Source organism: Orcinus orca, chromosome 3, assembly GCF_937001465.1.
Source record: "Orcinus orca chromosome 3, mOrcOrc1.1, whole genome shotgun sequence".
NCBI classification, from domain to species: Eukaryota; Metazoa; Chordata; class Mammalia; order Artiodactyla; family Delphinidae; genus Orcinus; species Orcinus orca.
In genome coordinates this window covers 63548113-63569084 of record NC_064561.1, presented here as the reverse complement: position 1 = coordinate 63569084, position 20972 = coordinate 63548113, and positions in this window count along the sequence as shown.

The window sequence follows — 20972 nt, the reverse complement described above, 5'->3', positions numbered from 1 at the left end:
CTCCCCTTCTCCACTTGCCTTCATAGTTGTGGCTTTGGGGGGGCCAGAGTAAGAAGGCAAAAGCAGAAACCATTCTGGAACACAGAAACTAGGTTAGATACATTGACCAGGTGATGCCCATCAACATCATAGGTCACATAAGAGGTTACGTGACCTCCTACGACTAGTTCAAAAAAGCAATCTTTTTCAAAGGTTATATAAAATGAAGCACACTTTCCTCCAATTTCCCCTCAACCATCATGAAACAACCAATGTCCTCTAACAAGCTACCAGGACTTATCAGATAATTGGGCCTGAAAATGAAGTATCATTTTTCAGCAGAGCTATTTGCCCTTCACAGTCTCATGGGAGCCTTGGCAAAATACTGATGTTTTATTATTGACAATATTAATAACCAAAGTCTCAGGAGTTAGCAAACTGTAGCCTGTGGATCAAATGTGTACCATAGCCTATAAGATTAAAAAACCAAATACATGACAGAGACACTATTTCACCTATAAAGCTTAAAATATTTACTCTCTGGACCTTTATAGTAAATGTCAACCAACCATCGAACTAGAATAAATTTTAGGATTTCATGACTTAGAACTTATATAGTTGATATAAAGCTAGAGCCTTCTTTCATATTTGACTCTAATTTATAAGCAGATAGTTAAGATAACCTCTCAAAGTAAAGCTCCCTGAGACTCTCTCCTGAAACAAAGAAAGAATAAAAGTTAGAAAAGCGAGGCACAAAAGGAGAAATCAATATCATCACTTGGGAGATGAGGATGAATTACCCTGGTGAAGAGAAGAAAATGTTCAGAAGTACGGAAGAATAGAGGGAGTTTGAGAAAATCCAAGTGGTCCAGCTAAGGTCAGAGTAGAAGGTGAGTATTACTGAGATTTAAGGCTACACAAGTAAATAAAGGTGAGAAATGAAAGAACTTATATACAGAAAAACACGTGGACGTTATCCCAAATGCACTGGAGAGCAACTGGAGCAAGAGTCCACTGTTATCCTAAATATTTATCACTAAGCCCAGAGCATCCCCAGACAAATGAGTCAAACCCCATCCTGAATGTGAGGCTGTAATGGTAGTTGTTGAGTGGAAAACAGATGTTATTGGATCTCAGCACCAAAAGCCCAACTGAGGCCTTCCAAGATCCATAAAGCATCCAGTTTCCCTCTCACATGGTCCAAAGGCCCTCTAGTGAGTTCAAACATTTCAGATAGAATTAGGGATATCAGCAAAAATACCCTCAAAATAAAACTCTGAGGCTCATGAGAATCTCCTAGGGAAACATATTTTGACAAAACATGCACCAAAAGAAATAGCATGTTGCTTGCTGTCAAGAAATGGTTATCACATTATCCACAGTGGGACCAGAAGGAAGAGGTTATCTTGTTTATCATGTGTCTAGGTAGGGAGGGAAAAAAGACTTAATTCAATAAACTGCAGTGTCAAAATATATTGCATTTTGCATCCTCACAATTTCCCTCCATATAGTAGAACCCATACCTGTTTGGGTTTTTTTTAACATTTTATTGCAGTATAATTGCTTTACAATGGTGTGTTAGTTTCTGTTTTATAACATAGTGAATCAGCTATACATATACATATATCCACATATCTCCTTACTCTTGCGTCTCCCTCCCACACTCCCTATCCCACCCCTTCACGTGGCCAAAAAGCACTGAGCTAATCTCCCTGGGCTTTGCGGCAGCATCCCACTAGCTATTTTACATTTGGTAGTATATATAAGTCCATACCACACCCTCACTTTGTCCCAGCTCACCGTTCCCTCTCCTCATGTCCTCAAGTCCATTCTCTATGTCTGCATCTTTATTCCTATCCTGCCCCTAGTTTCTTCATAACCATTTGTTTTGACTCCATATATATGTGTTAGCATATGGTATTTGTTTTCCTCTCTGACTTACTTCACTCTGTATGACAGACTCTAGATCCATCCACCTCACTACAAATAACTCAGTTTTTTTTTTTTTTTATGGTTCAGGAATATTCCATTGTATATATATGCCACAATTTCTTTATCCATTCATCGGTCAATGGACACTTATGTTGATTCCATGTCCCGGCTACTGTAAATAGAGCTGCAATCAACATTGTGGTACATGACTCTTTTTGAATTATGGTTTTCTCAGGGAATATGCCAGGTAGTGGAATTGCTGGGTCATACGGTAGTTCTATTTGTAGATTTTTAAGGAACCTCCATACTTTTCTCCATAGTGGGGGTATCAATTTACATTCCCACCAACAGTGCAAGAGGATTCCCTTTACTCCACACCCTCTCCAGCTTTACTGTTTGTAGATTTTTTGATGATGGCCATTCTGACTGGTGTGAGGTGATATCTCATTGTAGTTTTGATTTGCATTTTTCTAATGGTTAGTGATGTTGAGCATTCTTTCATGTGTTTGTTGGCAACCTGTATATCTTCTTTGGAGAAATGGCTATTTAGGGCTTCTACCCAGTTTTGGATTGGGTTGTTTGTTTTGTTGATATTGAGTAGTATAAGCTGCTTGTAAATTTTGGAGATTAATCCTTTGTCAGTTGCTTCATTTGCAAATATTTTCTCCCATTCTGAGGGTTGTCTTTTCGTACTGTTTATGTTTTCCTTTGCTGTGCAAAAGCATTTAAGTTTCATGAGGTACAACTTTTTATTTTTTTTTTCCATTTCTCTAGGAGGTGGGTCAAAAAGGATCTAGCTGTGGTTTCTGTCATGGAGTGTCTGCCTATGTTTTCTTCTAAGAGTTTTATAGTCTCTGGCCTCACATTTAGGTCTTTAATGCATTTTGAGTTTATTTTTGTGTATAGTGTTAGGGAATGTTCTAATTTCATTCTTTTACATGTAGCTGTCCAGTTTTCCCAGCATCACTTATTGAAGAGGCTGTCTTTTCTCCATTCTATATTCTTGCCTCCTGTATCAAAAATAAGGTGACCATAGATGCGTGGGTTTAACTCTTGGCTTTCTGTCCTATTCCACTGATTTATATTTATGTTTTTGTGCCATTACTGTACTGTCTTGATTACTGTAGCTTTGTAGTGTAGTCTGAACTCCAGGAGCCTGATTCCTCCAGCTCTGTTTTTCTTTCTCCAGATTGCTTTGGCTATTCAGGCTCTTCAGTGTTTCCATACAAATTGTGAAAAATGTCATTAGTAGTTTGATAGGGATTGCATTGAATCTGTAGATTGCTTTGGGCACTACAGTCCTTTCCACAATGTTGATTCTTCCAATCCAAGAACATGGTATATCGTTCCATCTGTTTGTATCATCTTTAATTCTTTCATCAGTGTCTTATAGTTTTCTGCATACAGGTCTTTTGTCTCCTTAGGTAGGTTTATTCCTAGATATTTTATTCTTTTTGTTGCAATGGTAAGTGGCAGTGTTTCCTTAATTTCACTTTCAGATTTTTCATCATTAGTGTATAGGAATGCAAGAGATTTCTGTGCATTAATTTTGTATCCTGCTACTTTACCAAATTCATTGATTACCTCTTGTAGTTTTCTGGTAGCATCTTTAGGTTTCTCTATGTGTAGCATCATATAATCTGCAAACAGTGACAGCTTTACTTCTTCTTTTCCAATTTGGATTCCTTTTATTTCTTTTTATTCTCTTATTGCTGTGGCTAAAACTTCCAAAACTGTGTGGAAAAATAGGGGTGAGAGTGGGCAACCGTCTCTTGTCCCTGATCTTAGTGGAAACTGTTTCAGTTTTTCACCATAGAGAACGATGTTGGCTGTGGGTTTGTCATATATAGCCTTTATTACGTTCAGGTAAGTTCCCTGTATGCCTACTTTCTGGAGCGTTTTTTAAGAACAATCGGTGTTGAATTATGTCAAAAGCTTTTTCCACATCTATTGAGATGATCATATGGTTTTTATTCTTTGATTTCTTAATATAGTGCATCTCATTGATTGATTTGTGTATATTGTAGAATCCTTGCATTCCTGGGATAAATCCCAATTAATCATGGGGTATGATCCTTTTCATGTGCTGTTGGATTCTGTTTCTTAGTATTTAGTTGAGGATTTTTCCATCTATTTTCATCAATGATATTGGCCTGTACTTTCCTTTCTTTGTGATATCTTTGTCTGGTTTTGGTATCAGGGTGATGGTGGCCTCGTAGAAATAGTTTGGGAGTGTTCCTCCCTCTGCTATATTTTGGAAGAGTTTGAGAAGGATAGGTGTTAGCTCTTCTCTAAACGTTTGATAGAATTAGCCTGTGAAGCCATCTGGTCCTGGGCTTTTTTTTGTTGGACGGTTTTTAATCACAGAGTCAACTTCAATGCTTCTGATTGATCTGTTTATATTTTCTATTTCTTCCTGGTTCAGTCTTAGAAGGTTGTGCTTTTCTAAGAATTTGTTTGTTTCTTCCAGGTTGTCCATTTTATTGGCATATAGTTGCTTGTAGTAATCTCTCAGGATCCTTTGTATTTCTGCAGTGTCAGTTGTTACTTCTCCTTTTTCATTTCTAATTCTATTGATTTAAGCCTTCTCCCTTTTTATCTTGATGAGTCTGGATAATGGTTTATCAATTTTGTTTACCTTCTCTAAGAACCAGCTTTTAGTTTTATTGATTTTTGCTATTGTTTCCTTCATCTCTTTTTCATTTATTTTTGGCCTGATTTTTATGATTTCTTTCCTTCTTCTAACTTTGGGGTTTTTTTTGTTCTTCTTTCTCTAATTGCCTTAGGTATAAGGTTAGGTGGTTTATGTGAGATGTGTCTTGTTTCTTGAGGTTGGATTCTATTGCTATAAACTTCCCTCTTAGAACGGCTTTTGCTGCATCTCATAGGTTTGAGCCATCGTGTTTTCATTATCATTTGTGTCTACATATTTTTTGATTTCCTCTTTGATTTTTTCAGTGATCTCTTGGTCATTAAGTAGTGTATTGTTCAGCCTCCATGTGTTTGTATTTTTTACAGATTTTTTCCTGTAATTGATATGTAGGCTCATAGTGTTGTGGTCAGGAAAGATACTTGATATGATTTCAATTTTCTTAAAATTACCAAGGCTTGTTTTGTGACCCAAGATATGAACTATTCTGGAGAATGTTCCATGAGCACTTGAGAAAAAAGTGTATTCTGTTGTGTTTGGATGGAATGTCCTATAAATATCAATTAAGTCCATCTTGTTTAATGTATCATTTAAAGCTTGTGTTTCCTTATTTATTTTCATTTTGTATTATCTGTCCACTGGTGAAAGTTGGGTATTAACGTCCTCAACTATGATTGTGCTATTGTTGATTTCCCAGTTTATGGCTGTTAGCATTTGCCTTATATATTGAGATGCTCCTATGTTGGGTGCATAAATATTTACAATTGTTATATCTTCTTCTTGGATTGATTGCTTGATCATCATGCAGTGTTCTTCTTTGTCTCTTGCAACAGTCTTTGTTTTAAAGTCTATTTTGTCTGATATGAGAATTGCTACTCTAGCTTTCTTTTGATTTCCATTTGCATGGAATATCATTTTCCATCCCCTCTCTTTCAGTCGGTATGTGTCCCTAGGTCTGAAGTGTGTCTCTTGTAGATAGCATATATATGGGTCTTGTTTTTGTATTCATTCAGCCTGTTTATGTTTTTTGGTTGGAGCATTTAATCCGTTTACATTTAAGGTAATTATCGATATGTATGCTCCTATTACCATTTTCTTAATTGTTTTGGGTTTGTTATTGTAGGCCTTTTCCTTCTCTTTTTTATTCATGCCTAGAGAAGTTCCTTTAGCATTTGTTATAAAGCTGGTTTTGAGGTGTTGAATTCTCTTAGCTTTTGCTTGTCTGTAAAGGTTTTAATTTCTCCATCGAATTTGAATGAGATTTTTCTGGGTAATCTAGGTTTTAGGATTTTGCCTTTCATTAATTTAAATATGTCCTGCCACTCCCTTCTGGCTTGCAGAGTTTCTGCTGAAAGATCAGTTGTAAACCTTATGGAGATTCCGTTGTATGTTATTTGTTGTTTTTCCCTTGCTGCTTTTAATATTTTGTCTTTGTAGTTAGTTTTGATAGTTTAATTAATATTTGTCTTGCCACGTTTGTCCTTCGATTTATCCTGTATGGGACTCTCTGATCTTGCTGGACTTGATAGACTATTTCCTTTCCCATATTAGAGAAGTTTTCAACTGTAATCTCTTCAAATATTTTCTCAGTCCCTTTCTTTTTCTATTTTTCTTCTCGGACCCCTATAATTCGAATGTTGGTGTGTTTAATGTCCCAGGCGTCTCTGAGACTGTCCTCAATTTTTATCATTCTTTTTTCTTTATTCTGCTCTGCAGTAGTTACTTCTGCTATTTTATTTTCAGGGCACTTGTCAATTCTTCTGCCTCAGTTATTCTGCTATTCATTCCTTTTAGAGAATTTTTAATTTCATTTATAGTGTTGTTCATCTTTGTTTGCTCTTCAGTTCTTCTAGGTCCTTGTTAAACGTTTCTTGTATTTTCTCCATTCTATTTCCAAGATTTTTGGATCATCTTTACTATCATTACTCTGAATTCTTTTTCAGGAAGACTGCCTATTTCCTCTTCACTTGTTTGGTCTCACGGAGTTTTTACCTTGCTCCTTAATCTGCTGCATATTTCTCTGTCCTCTCATTTTGCTTAACTTACTGTGTTTGAGGTCTCCTTTTCACAGGCTGCAGGTTCCTAGTTCCTGTTGTATTTGGTATCTGCCCCCAATGGCTAAGGTTGTTTCAGTGGGTTGTTTCGGCTTTCTGGTGGTCAGAACTAGTGTCTGTGTTTTGGTGGATGACAGTGGATCTTGTCTTTCTGGTTGGCAGGACCACGTCCAGTGGTGTGTTTTGAGCTGTCTGTGACCTTATTTTGATTTTAGGCAACCTCTCTGCTAATGGGTGGGGTTATGTTCCTGTCTTGCTGCTGATTTGGCATAGTGTGTCCAGCACTGTAGTTTGCTGGTTGTTGAGTGGAGCTGGGTCTTAGCATTGAGACGGAGATCTTTGGCAGAGCTTCACCATTTGATATTACATGGAGCTGGGAGGTCTCTGGTGTACCAGTGTCCTGAACTCAGCTCTCCCTCCTCTGAGGCACAGGCCTGACACTGGTTTAGCACCAAGACCCTGTCAGCCACAAGGCTCAGAAGAAAAGGGAGAATGAAAGAAAGAAAAAAATAAAATAAGTTATTAAAATAAAAAATAATAACTAATTATTAAAAAAATTAAAATGTAATAAAAAGAAGGAAGGAAAGAAGAGAGCAACCAAACCAAAAGATAAATCCACTAATGATAACAAGCTCTAAAAACTATACTAAAGAACAAAAACAAGAACAAAAATGACAGACAGAAAGCTAGGACAAGTGACAAAAGCAAAGCTATACAGATAAAATCACACAAAGAAGCATACACATACACATTTACAAAAAGAGAAAAAGGGAAAAAAAATATATATCATTGCTCTCAAAGTCCACTGCCTCAATTTTGGGATGATTCATTGTCTATTCAGGTACTCCACAGATGCAGGGTACATCAAGTTGATTGTGGAGATTTAATCCACTGCTCCTGATGCTGCTGAGAGTGATTTCCCTTTCTCTTCTTTGTTCGCACAGCTCCTGGGGTGCAGCTTTGGATTTGGCCCCGTGTCTGCATGTACGTCACCTGAGGGCATCTGTTCTTTGCTCAGACAGGACAGGGTTAAAGTAGCAACTGATTTGGGGGCTTTGGCTCACTCAGGCTGGGGGGAGGGTGAGGTACGGAATGCAGGGCAACCCTGCAGCAGCAGAGGCTGGCGTGACATTGCAACAGCCTGAGGCGCACCGTGTGTTTTCCCAGGGAATTTGTCCCTGGATCACGGGACCCTGGCAGTGGTGTGTTGCATAGGCTCCCAGGAGGGGAGGTGTGGATAGTGACCTGTGCTTGTCCACAGGCTTCTTGGTGGCTGCAGCAGCAATGTTAGCGTTGCATGCCTGTCTCTGCTGTCTGTGCTGATAGTCGTGGCCCGTGCCCGTCTCTGGAGCTTGTTTAGGTGGTGCTCTGAATCACCTCTCCTCGTGCACCCTGAAACAATGGTCTCTTGCCTCTTAGTCAGATCCAGACTTTTCCCCGGATTCCTTCCCGGCTAGCAGTGGTGCACTAGCCCCCTTCAGGCTGTGTTCAGGCAGCCAGCCCCAGTCCTCTCCCTGGGATCTGACCTCTGAAGCCCAAGCCTCAGCTCCCAGCCCCCACCTGTCCCTGCTGGTGGGTGAGCAGACAAGCCTCTTGGGCTGCTGAGTGCTGGTTGGCACCGATCCTCTGTGCGGGAATCTCTCTGCTTTGCCCTCCGCACCCCTGTTGCTGCGCTCTCCTCCATGGCTCCGAAGCTTCCCCGCCTGCCACCCGCCATCTCCAACAGTGGAGGGGCTTCCTAGTGTGTGGAAACTTTTCGTTCTTCACAGCTCCCTCCCAGTGGTGCAGGTCCCATCCCTATTCTTTTTTTTTTTTTTTTTAAAGCTTTTGCTTATCTGCTGGTGTCTGACTTATGTCCTCCCCTATGTGACAGAGGATGTCACAAGCTTGCATCTGACATTAATTAATTTATTTATTTTTGCTGTGTTGGGTCTTCGTTTCTGTGTGAGGGCTCTCTCTAGTTGTGGCAAGCGGGGTCCACTCTTCGTCACGGTGTGCGGGCCTCTCACTATCGCGGCCTCTCTTGTTGCAGAGCCCAGGCTCCAGACATACAGGCTCAGTAGTTGTGGCTCATGGGCCTAGTTGCTCCGCGGCATGTGGGATCTTCCCAGACCAGGGCTTGAACCCGTGTCCCCTGCATTAGCAGGCAGATTCTCAACCACTGTGCCACCAGGGAAGCGCCCATCCCTATTCTTTTGTCTCTGTTTCTTCTCTTTTCTTTTGCCCTACCCAGGTACGTGGGGAGTTTCTTGCCTTTTGGGAAGTCTGAGGTCTTCTGTCAGCATTCAGTAGGTGTTCTGTAGGAGTTGTTCCACATGTAGATGTATTTCTGATGTATTTGTGGGGAGGAAGGTGATCTCCACATCCTACTCTTCTGCCACCTTGAAGTTCTCCACCCCAACACCTGTTTTGATAAGACTTCAGCAAGCTCCTCTGCACTCCTCTGAATCGTTTTTTGATAACTAACTAGCCACCCACAAAACTCAGCAGGAACCCCAGGAAAGAAGATGGGAAGAGAGGGAGACAACAAGAGACTCACCTGCACCTTTGTAAGAGCCTTTAAGAAATCACAAGCCTGGATTCTGGTTCTGTCACAGGTGCTCAGAAATAGTGGGTCCAGATTATGAACCATCCCTGCCACTAGCGATACTAAGCAGGACCCTGTGGGGATCCTGGGCGCAAAAACCTTTGTCCCCCATTTCATGATCACAGAAAATAGTCTTTATTCAGCCTCCATTATGTTCCCTGAGCTCCAAGGGCAGGTGCAAACAGTTCCTAATTAGGGAAGGGGTCGGGGATGTGGAGACAAGGGAGGAACAGTCATGAAACAATAGTGCAGACTTGGGCCAGGGTCCTGGTTCCTCTTCAAGGGATAAACATAACAGTATCTATGAGCTGTTTTGCAGATACTGAAACCCCCACCAGGTAGGAGAAGTTAATGGTATGCAGTCCAAAAGCATGTAGACCCCAAATCAGTTGAAACCAGAAGGTTGTTGACGATGACTTCAAATTACCTCACCAACCAACGAATCAGAAGTATGTCCATGAGCTGATAACACCCTCCTCTTTGAACCATTACTATAAAACTCCTCACTATCCCCTCCACTTTGGGACACAAAGTTTTGAGGACATTGGCCCATTGTGTTCCCCTTTGCCTGGCAAAGCAATAGAGCTTTTCTGTTCTACTTCACCCTAAACTCTGACTCTGAGATTTAACTCAGCGTCAGAGTACAGAGGTTGGATTCGGCTTCACTAGCCACTATGATCAGAGAAGAGAGAACTGCATTTTCATCTCCTGAGAGAGCCATAGCAGAAAGACCAGCTCAGAATCACCAAATAGAGATGTGGTGGGGAATGTGAGTATTAGGAAATTAACCTGAAAGATACATCATGCTTAATCCATTGGGTTGAATAAAAATAAAACTGTGAGGTGATGATTGGAGAATAAGGAATTGAATGAACCATGTGCTTCTTAAATGGGGTCGAGTTTGAAATGACCTTTGGGCATCTGCTATGTAGTAATTAAAGCCTCTTGGCCCCACTATTTTCCATCCATGGTTTCACTGACCAGTTCTATTCAGGCTTAAACCAGCTTCAAATAGTGTAACCTGACAGTCCTTCACTTCAATCACTACTTCCCGCCCTGGGCATCCCTCAGGAAACCACTAGGCACTCATTGATCTACAATAAAAGAGTTTAAAAGAGTTAATGTCCCAGTCAGGAGAGGGGGGTCGCCAGAGTGGTAGCTCACACCTCTCCATTCTCTGCTCCAAGAATAAAGATTTCCTTTGCTTCAGAACTGAACTCAAAGGACACCAGGCAGGAGGACACTTGTTGGGGTTGAACTCAAAAGGAGCAGAAGCAAGAAGAACTACAATCTTGCAGCCTGTGGAACAAAAACCACATTCACAGAAAGATAGAAAACATGAAAAGGCAGAGGAATATGTACCAGATGAAGGAACAAGATAAAACCCCAGAAAAAATATCTAAATGAAGTGGAGATACACAACCTTCCAGAAAAAGAACTCAGAATAATGACAGTGATGATGATCCAGGACTTCAGAAAAAGAACAGAGGCAAAGATCGAGAAGATGCAAGAAATGTTTAACAAAGACATAGAAGAATTAAAGAACAAACACCTAGAAGAATTAAAGAGCAAACAAACAAAGATGAACAATATAATAACTGAAATGAAAAATACACTAGAAGGAATCAATAGCAGAATAACTGAGGCAAAAGTACGGATAAGTGACCAGGAAGACAAAATGGTGGAAATCAATGCTGTGGAACAGAATAAAGAAAAAAGAATGAAAGAAATGAAGACAGCCTAAGAGACCTCTGGGACAACACTAAATGCACAAGCATTGGCATTATATGGGTCCCAGGAGGAGAAGAGAGAGAGAAAGGACCCAAGAAAATATTTGAAGAGATTATAGTCAAAAACTTCCATAACATGAGAAAGGAAATAGCCACCCAAGTCCAGGAATCGCAGAGAGTCCCAGGTAGGATGGAGAAAAGGAGAAACATGCCGAGACACACAGTAATCAAATTGACAAAAATTAAAGACAAAGAAAAATTATTGAAAGCAATGAGGGAAAAATGACAACATACAAGGGAACTCCCATAAAGTTAACAGCTGTTCACTCAGCAAAAAACTCTACAAGCCAGAAGAGAGTGGCACAATATATTTGAAGTGATGAAAGGGAAGGACCTACAACCAAGATTACTCTACCAGCAAGGAACTCATACAGATTCAACAGAGAAATCATAAGCTTTACAGACAAGCAAAAGCTAAGAGAATTCAGCACCACTAAACCAGCTCTACAACAAAGGATAAAGGAACTTCTCTAAGTGGGAAACACAAGATAAGAAAAGGACCTACAAAAACAAACCCAAAACAATTAAGAATATGGTAATAGGAACATGCATAAAGGTAATTATGTGAAAGGTGAATGGATTAAATGCTCCACCCAAAAGACACAGGCTCACTGAATGGATACAAAAACAAGACCCATATATGCTGTCTACTAGAGACCCACTTCAGGCCTAGGGACACATAGAGACTAAAAGTGAGGTGATGGAAAAAGATATTCCATGTAAATGGAAATCAAAAGAAAGCTGGAGTAGCAATACTCATATCAGATAAAATAGATTTTAAAATAAAGAATATTACAACAGACAAGGAAGGACACTATAGAATGATCAAGGGATCAATCCAGGAAGAAAATATAACAATTATAAATATATATGCGCCAACATAGGCACACCTCAATACATAAGGCAAATGCTAACAGCTATAAAATAGGAAATTGACCGAACCACAATAATAGTGGGAGAATTTAACACCTCACTTACACCAATGGACAGATCATCCAGAAAGAAAATTAATAAGGAAACACAAGCTTTAAATAATGCAATAGACCAGATAGATTTAACTAATGTATATAGGACATTCCAACGAAAAACAACAGAATACATTTCCTTCTCAAGTGCACACAGAACATTCTCCAGGATAAATCACATCTTGTGTCAAAAACCAAGCCTAAGTAAATTTAAGAAAATTGAAATCATATCAAGCATCTTTTCCAACCACAACGCTATGAGATTAGAAAACAATTACAGGGGAAAAATACGTAAAAAACACCATCACATGGATGCTAAACAATACATTACTAAATAATGAAGAGATCACTGAAGAAATCAAAGAGGAAATCAAAAAATACCTAGAGACAAATGACAATGAAAACACGAAAATCCAAAACGTATGGGATGCAGCAAAAGCAATTCTAAGATGGAAGTTTATAGCAATACAATCCTACCTCAAGAAGCAAGAAAAATCTCAAATAAGCAATCTAACCTTACACCTAAAGGAACTAGAGAAAGAAGAACAAAAAAGACCCAAAGTTAGCAGAAGGAAAGAAATCATAAAGATCAGATCAGCAATCAATGAAAAAGAAATGAAGGAAACAATAGCAACCATCAGTAAAACTAAAAGCTGGTTCTTTGAGAAGATAAACAAAATAGATAAACCACTAGCCAGACTCATCAAGACAAACAGAGGGAAGACTCAAGTCAACAGAATTAGAAATGAAAAAGGAGAAGTAACAACTGACACTGAAGAAATACAAAGGACGATGAGAGATTACTACAAGCAACTATATGCCAATAAAATGGACAACCTGGAAGAAATGGACAAATTCTTAGAAAAGCACAACCTTCTAGGACTGCACCAGGAAGAAATAGAAAATATAAACAGAGAGATCACAAGCACTGAAATTGAAACTGTGATTAAAAATCTTCCAACAAAGAAAAGTCCAGGACCAGATGGCTTCACGGGTGAATTCTATCAAACATTTAGAGAAGAGCTAACACCCATTCCTCGCAAACTCTACCAAAAAATTGCAGAGCAAGGAACACTCACAAACTAATTCTATGAGGCCACCATCACCCTGACACCAAAACAAGACAAAGATGTTACAAAAAATGAAAACTACAGGCCAATATCACTGATGAACATAGATGCAAAAAAGCTCAACAAAATACTAGCACACAGAATCCAACACATTAAAAGGATCATACACCATGATCAAGTGGGATTTATCCCAGAGATGCAAGGATTCTTCGATATACATAAATCAATCAATGTGATACACCATATTAACCAATTGAAGAAGAAAAACCATATGATCATCTCAATAGGTGCAGAAAAAGCTTTTGACAAAATTCAGCACGCATTTATGATAAAAACTCTCCAAAAAGTGGGCATAGAGGGAACTTACCTCTACATAATAATGGCCATATACGACAAACCCAGAGCCAACATCATTCTCAATAGTGTAAAACTGAAAATATTTCCTCTAAGATCAGGAACAAGACAAGGATGTCCACTCTCGCCATTGTTACTCAACCCAGCTTTGGAAGTCCTAGCCATAGCAATCAGAGAAGAAAAAGAAATAAAAGGAATACATATTGGAAAAGAAGAAGTAAAATGTCCCTGTTTGCAGATGACAGGATATTATATATAGATAATCCTAAAAATGCCACCAGAAAACTACTAGAGCTAATCAATGAATTTGGTAAAGTTGCAGGATACAAATGTAGTGCACAGAAATCTCTTGCATTTCTTGCACATAAATCTCTTGCATATAACAAGGAAATATCAGAAAGAGAAATTAAGGAAACACTCCCATTCACCACTGCAGCAAAAAGAATAAAATACCTAGGAAAAAACCTACCTAAGGAGGTAAAAGACCTGTACTCAGAAAACTATAAGACACTGATGAAAGAAGTCAAAGATGACACAAACAGATGAAGAGATATACTATGCTCTTGGATTGGAAGAATCAATATTGTGAAAACGATTATACTACCCAAATCAATCTACAGATTCAATGCAATCCCTATCAAATTACCAATGGGATTTTTTATGAAACTATAACAAGAAATCTTAAAATCTGTATGGAGAGAAAAAAGACCCCGAATAGTGAAAGCAATCTTGAGGGGAAATAAACAGAGCTGGAGGAATCAGACTTCCTGACTTCAGAGTATACTACAAAATGACAGTAATCAAGACAATATGGTACTGGCACAAAAATAGAAATATAGATCAATGGAACAGGATTGAAAGCCCAGAGATAAACCCATGCACCTATGATCAATTAATCTATGACAAAGGAGGCAAGGATATACAATAGAGAAAAGATAGTCTCTTCAATAAGTGGTGCGGGGAAAACTGGACAGCTACATGTAAGAGAATGAAATTAGAACACTTCTGAACACCATACACAAAAATAAACTCAAAATGGATAAAGACCTAAATGTAAGACCACATGCTTTAAAACTCTTAGAGGAAACAGGAAGAACACTCTTTGATATAAATCACAGCAAGATCCTTTTTGACCCACCTCCTAGAGAAATGGAAATAAAAACAAAAATAAATGGGACCTAATGAAACTTAAAACCTTTTGCACAGCAAAGGGAAGTATAAACCAGAAAAAAAGACAATGCCTTAGATGGGAGAAAATATTTGCAAATGAATTGACAAAAGATTAATTTCCAAGGTATATAAACAGCTCATGCAGCTCAGTAAAAAAAAAAAAAACAAAAAACAGCCCAATCAAAAAATGGGCAGAAAATCTAAATAGACATTTCTCCAAAGAAGACATACAGATGGCCACGAGGCACATGAAAAGCTATTCAACATCACTAATTATTACAGAAATGCAAATCATATCGACAATGAGGTATCACCTCACCCTGGTCAGAATGGGCATCATCAGAAAATCTACAAACAACAAATGCTGGAGAGGGTGTGGTGAAAAGGGAACCCTCTTGCACTGTTGGTGCGAATGTAAATAGATACAGCCAATGTGGAGAACAGTATGGAGGTTCCTTAAAAAATTAAAACTTGAACTACCATACAACCCAGCAATCCTACTACTGGGCATATACCCTAAGAAAACCATAATTCAAAAAGAGTCATGTACCAAAATGTTCATTGCAGCTCTATTTACAACAGCCAGGACATGGAAGCAACCTAAGTGTCCATCGACAGATGAATGGATAAAGAAGATGTGGTACATATATACAATGGAATATTACTCGGCCATAAAAGGGAATGAAATTGGGTCATTTGTAGAGACGTGGATGGATGTGGACTGTCATACAGAGTGAAGTAAGTCGGAAAGAGAAAAACAAGTATCGTATATTAATGCATGTATGTTGAATCTAGAAAAATGGTACAGATGAACTGGTTTGCAAGGCAGAAATAGGGACACAGATGTAGAGAACAACTGTATGGACATCAAGGAGGGAAAGCGGGGTAGGGGGCTGGGATGAACTTGGAGATTGGGATGGACATATATACACTAATTTGTATTAAATAGATAACTAACAAGAATCTGCTGTATTTTAAAAAATTAAGGTAAATTAAAAAAGAATTAATGTCCCATGGAACAACTACTGACCACAGAATGGGTCACGGTGGCTGATGTATCATTATTTCTCTTTCCTCTTTTAGATGAACAGTTCTGAGGCACATTCCATCAAGCTCCTCGGCAACTCTCAGAACCAATTAACTGGTTGATTAGCAGTAGCCAAATCAATAGCACACCTTTTTAATCGCCTTCCCTTTTTTCATTCCCCTGTCTCTCTTGCCTGCTCCCCAGAATCACATTCCTAAATAAACTATCTGCACACCAGTCTTTCCCCAGTCTTTGCTTTCAGGGGAAACGAATCTAAGATAGGTGCCATTTGGTGTCCTCTACAGCACTGATTTTTAAGTTGTGACCCATAGGACTGTGGGTTTATTCATTAATGCAACATATACTTACTCTATTCCTAAAATGCACCTGGCACTTTTCTAGGCACTGAGGATATAGCAATGAACAATGTTCGTATTCACTCAGAGATTGCATTCAAGTGGGGAGAAATTTTACTTGCATTCAAGTAAACAAAGAAACAAGGTCATTTCAGAAAGTGATGAAGAAAATAAACAAGATGAATGTGATAGTGATAGAGGGTGGTGGGATGAATTTAGATAGTATTTAGACAGTATAATGATATTTAGATAGTATAATGAGGGAAGTACCTCAGGAGGTACTTCCTGTCACCACCTTCTCAGGAGATGACATTTGAGCTCAGCCCTGAATCTCAAGAAAGAACTACTCCTGAAAAGATCTTATAGGAAGAGGTTCCATGAAAAAAGCAGCAGTGAGTACAAAGGCCATAAATTCGAACAGCATGCCTGGGGTCCGTTGAGCAAGTGGGAGACTGGTGTTTCCTGAGATTGGAGAGGGGGAGAGGTGATCCAAGTGGCCAACACCAGACTCTACACAGAGTTACCTCTCCTCTCAAATCACGAAAATATTCTTATTGGGTAAAGTTCACGAGTTTTGTCCTTTTCCCCTGAGGGGGACTTTTCCTCTTAGTCATTAAGGGGACTCTACATAGCCCATCCTATGAGTCTACTCAATGTCAGTGCCTTAGCTACCATCTCATGCCCTGTGGTGATGGAAAATGAGATGGGACTGGTTAGATGGGGCATGGAAAAACCAATGTCAAAGGCATTCCTGGTAAAGAAGGTAGGAAACAGAGAGTTGTAGAAAATATATCAACACATGGAAATCACATCCCAGAATAGGATTTTGAGAAGTGAAAAGATTCAGTCCTATGTCCTGCTAAAACTATATCAAAATTTTGCAAAATAATATGTTTTTCTTTATAAGACCAAGGCAATTCTATTACTTCACCTAGAATCCTAAAAACTCTCTTCCTCAAAAAATTTCCAGTTGAATCTAATTAATACCTCCCTTCACCAGCCAAATAGTGCAGGAGACCATTTATCATCTATATGTATGTATCTACAATGTATGTTTCTGGTGTGCCACAACTAACCTCACAAAGTGATTCTTTTCTCTCCTACCCCCTCATCTCCTAAGGGCTCCACACGCTTACACTCTCCTCCCTTTCCCTATTTGTTGAAGGCTGTCTTTCTGCCTCATTATTGGGTTAGATTGTGAGGATCTGATAATGGTTGGAAATGTGAGCCCTGAACAAATTCAGGCATTGGCCATTAAGTAAATAAGGATTATTTTTGAGAGATGTCTCTGTACTGTTGTACACTCAACAAATGTGTTCAAGCTTGTCCTGATCTCAAGGAGACAGAACAAAATAACATGAAATAAAACTTTTTCCCTCATGACATAAAACTTTTCTTCCACCAGGACCTCAAGGACTCTGAATGTGCAATAATGTGTTTCAGGCTGAGGAAAAGCAGAATCTCCATTCAAACTTTCTTCTTCCCAACTTTTGAGAGGAACTTTTCCCTGTTCCTATTTGAATGTTAATCCTCTCCTGTTGCTGTTGGCAGAAATACATATCTTATGTCATTTTGATAAAGTTGTGCATTTAATGTTCCTACAGTTAAGTGAGAGGGAAAAAAAATCCTAATATTTTTAAAATGAGGCACTTCAAACAGCAGAGAGAACACGATGTGGAATGACTAATTCTAAGGTAGTAGGTTACCCCCAGGAACATACATCATTCTCCAGCCTGCAGAAAATAACATGCATTTTTCATTCTCCTTTGCACACATGCTTGGTTTTATCCCCTATTCTGTGAGAAGGAGAGTGTCTGTCTTTGTTTCTTTGGACCAACCAAAGCCTAGAAAAGAAATCTGTTCCACAAGCCTTTTTTTTTTCCCAAAGGAAGGAAAGACACTGAGATATCCGAGTTACAGTGAGAATCGAAGTGTCTCAGAGAGGGAAAGTGGATTTCGCAGGGATGTATTGGCTTTCTCTCAAGTGCCCCTAGCAAAACTGATTTCTGAATGGGAAAAAGATAAAGATTTCTGTATGCTCCCTTGTCTCCAGAGTAAATTCATCAGACTCAGCACACTCTGCCCTGAGCAGAGATACTTAAGCACTTATACTAGAAAGGTGACAAGGTACATCTGTACATATTTGAAGTGGTTTATCTCTAAATTATATAATTTTAAAGTTAGGGCAAAAACTGAATTTATGCCAGGAGACATTTTAGACTTGGTTTGAATTGGGCCCAGGAAAATCATGAAGGAAAACTAAAATGCTCAGTATAGTAAAGTGTGTGCTTGAGAGCAGATCTCTTTGTTTTGAATCTATTCCAATTCTCAACAGCTGTGTGACCCTGGGAAAATTGCTTAAACTCTCTAAGTCTCAGTTTCCTCATCTGCACAATAGGTGTAACAAAGTTACTGTTATTAATTAAGAATAATATTTCCTAATTATAATAGAGTCTGTGATAGGATGATATGAGTTAGAGCCTGTAAAGGGTTTAGTGTGGTGATTGGCAGGTGTGAGTGTGTCTGACTGAAGGTCAGATGCCTGATGGTGATGATTAGGATGGAATGAGAAATAGACACAAAAGCCCGGGAAGATACCAGACGTTTGATTCAGGCTTCCTGAAAATAAGTCCTTTCTCAGACACATGACTGAACCGCAAAGTATTCAAAATGACTATGCTACCCTTAAGCTAGATTCTGTGGTCAGAGGCTCCTCACCTCCTCCTTCATCATTGGGATGTGGATTTTGCCCAGTTTCCACAGTGGGAGCTACTTCAAGTAGGCAGCCCTGAGAGAGCACTGTGCTGTTGAGACCATCTGGACACAGTACATGTGACTCAAGGCAGCCAGTGGCTGACAGGGTCTTGGTGCTCCGGCCTGGTGTCAGACCTAAGGCTCTGAGGTGGGAGAGCTGAGTTAAGGATATTGGACAACCAGACACCTCCCGGTCCCATGTAATATCAATCGGCAAGAGGTCTCCCATAGATCTCTGTCTCAACACTAAGACCCAGATCCACCCAAGAGCCAGAAAGCTCCAGTGCTGGACACCACATGCCAAACAACTAGCAAGACAGGAACACAACCCCACCCATTAGCAAAGAGGCTGCCTAAAATCATACTAAGTTCACAGACACCCCAATACACACCACCGGATGCAGTTCTGCCCACAAGAAAGACATGATCCAGTCTCATCCACCAGAACACAGACACCAGTCCACTCCACCAAGAAGCATACACAACCCACTGAACCAAACTTACCCACTGGGGCAGAAACCAAAAACAAAGGGAACTTGCAGCCTGTGAAAGGAGACCCCAAACACAGTAAGTTAAGCAACATGGGAAGTGAAATATGCAGCAGATGAAGGAGCAAAGTAAAAATCCACCAGACCAAACAAATGAAGAGGAAAAATACAGTCTACCTGAAAAAGAATTCAGAGTAATGATAGTAAAGATGATCCAAAATCTTGGAAATAGAATGGAGAAAATACAAGAAACGTTTAACAAAGAACTAGAAGAACAAAAGAGCACACAAACAACAATGAACAGAAAAATAAATGAAATTTAAAATTCTCTAGAAGGAATAAATAGCAGAATAACTGAGGCAGAAGAATGGATAAGTCACCTGGAAGATAAAATAGCAGAAATAACTACTGCAGAGCAGAATAAAGAAAAAAGAATGAAAAGAATTGAGGACAGTCTCAGAGACCTCTGGGACAATATTAAACGCAACAACATTCTAATTATAGGGGTCCCAGAAGAAGAACAGAAAAAGAAAGGGACTGAGAAAATATTTGAAGAGATTATAATTGAAAACTTCCTTAATATGGAAAAGAAATAATCAAGTCCAGGAAACACAGAGAGGCCCAGAGGATAAATCCAAGGAGAAACATGCAAAGACATATATTAATCAAGCTATCAAAAATTAAAAACAAAGAAAAAATATTAAAAGCAGCAAGGGGAAAACAACAAATAAAATACAAGGGAATCCCCATAAGGTTAACAGCTGATCTGTCAGCAGAAACTCTGCCTGCCAGAAGGGAGTGGCAGGACATATTTAAAGTGATGAAAGGGAAAAACCTACAAACAAGATTACTCTCCCGGGCAAGGATCTCATTCAGATTCCACGGAGAAATTAAAAGCTTTACAGACAAGCAAAAGCTAAGAGAATTCAGCACCACCAAACCAGCTTTACAACAAATGTTAAAGGAACTTCTCTAGGAAGGGAACACAAGAGAAGGAAAAGACCTACAATAACAAACCCACAACAATTAAGAAAATGTAATTAGGAACATACATATCAATAACTACCTTAAATGTAAATGGATTAAATGATCCAATCAAAGACACAGACTGGCTGAATGGATACAAAAACAAGACCCATATATATGCTGTCTATAAAAGACTCATTTAAGACCTTTGGAAATGTACAGACTGAAAGTGAGGGGATGGAAAAAGATATTCCATTCAAATGGAAATCAAAGACACCTGGAGTAGCAATTCTCATATCAAACAAATAGACTTTAAAATAAAGACTACTGCAAGAGACAAAGAAGGAAACTATATAATGATCAAGGGATCAATCCAAGAAGAAGATATAACAATTGTAAACATTTATGCACCCAACATAGAAGCACCTCAATACATAAGGCAAATGCTAACAGCCATAAACTGGGAAATCAACAGTAGCACAACCATAGTAGGGGACTTTAACACCCCACTTTCACCAATGGACAGATCATCCAAAAGGAAAATAAATAAGGAAACACAAGCTTTAAATGACAAAATAAACAAGATGGACTTAATTGATATTTATAGGACATTCCACCCAAAAAAACAGAATAAACTTTCATCACAAGTTTTCAGGGAACATTTTCCAGGACAGCTCATATCTTGGGTCATAAGTTAAGCCTTTGTAAACTTAAGAAAACTGAAATTGTATCAAGTATCTTTTCTGACCACAACGCTATGAGACTAGATATCAATTACAGGAAAAAAACTGTAAAAAATACAATAACATGGAGGCTAAAGAAAACACTAC